Source organism: Odontomachus brunneus, unplaced genomic scaffold (assembly GCF_010583005.1).
Source record: "Odontomachus brunneus isolate Ranch 3 - 2012 unplaced genomic scaffold, Obru_v1 Obru_scaffold_383, whole genome shotgun sequence".
NCBI lineage: Eukaryota > Metazoa > Arthropoda > Insecta > Hymenoptera > Formicidae > Odontomachus > Odontomachus brunneus.
Window position 1 is genome coordinate 22,959 of NW_022639833.1, and position 1,100 is coordinate 24,058.

The window sequence follows — 1,100 nt, forward strand, 5'->3', positions numbered from 1 at the left end:
TAATAGTTGAAGTTGTTCGTTTATGATTTTTTCATCGTTTGCGTCCATTGTACCGAAAAGAGATTTGGCTATCATACCTATTCCGTCTATTAAGCCGCGTCGGCGATTTGGTATTATTGAGTGTATTTCGTAAATTCGGTTCAGTATTAGTCGTGTTCGATTCAGTCGTGTTTTTACTATATCGTACAAATTATTACAGGTCTTTCCAGTATTTGATGTGAATCCTTGTACATCACAAATTTTTTTCGTATTTTCGAGGTATTCCTCTAACTGGTCTCGTCGCAAGTCTAATGTTTTTAAATTTACTTTTATAACTATTTTCCAGGTAGACGTGATTTGGTATAACTGACCTTGTTTGTCGAAATATATGCCCGGTGTATGTGTAAACTTTTGGATTTCGTACGGCGCTTTTTCTTGTGTATCATTCGCCATGAACCCGATGCTCTTTATCAGAATGAGCGTTCTGTAATTAGATCGTGGGTGTTGCTTTTAGCAATCTGATGCTTTGCTTTACGTAGCAGAAATGTTTTCTTTTGAATGCGTATATTTTTAGTTTCTTTCCATTCGTTACCTTGTACGGACTCGTTAAAGAAAAGAGATAATATGTCGTTGTGTCACGAATGTGTTATTACTTGCCCAGTGGTAATGTTATTTTTATTTTATATTGTTTGTGTTAATGTGAGAATATATATATATATTTAATTATGTGTGTGGTGCTTTTTATAGTATAGATGTGCTAGTTGTGGGGTCCGCATTTATGGTTCCGCCCATAAATACTTATTACTCGACTTTTCTCCGATGGAGATAACCTCCATTCCCGGCAGGCCGGAAGTTTTTCCGCCTGTCGGTCGTGGTCGAAGTATAAACCAACCCAGGGAGTGTGGGTCTTCGACTATTACTGCAGGACGTGAATCTTTCGTGGAGTCGTTTTCGCCGCCCGTAGGACGTGGTAGAGGGATACCTTTGAGGACTTACCCTTTTTCTACTCGAGGGCCTTCCATGTTGGATAGATTTCAGGTAATTACCTTCTATTGTTCTATATATAATTTTAATCTATTTGCGTGGACGCGTATTGTTCTTTGTCCTCTTTTTATTGTGTA

At 38.0% G+C, this 1,100-nt stretch overlaps 1 pseudogene; it reads left to right on the forward strand.

The window, feature by feature from the left end:
* The window catches only part of LOC116853619, an 8,268-nt pseudogene that overhangs the window by 1,124 nt on the left and 6,044 nt on the right, over positions 1–1,100 (forward strand).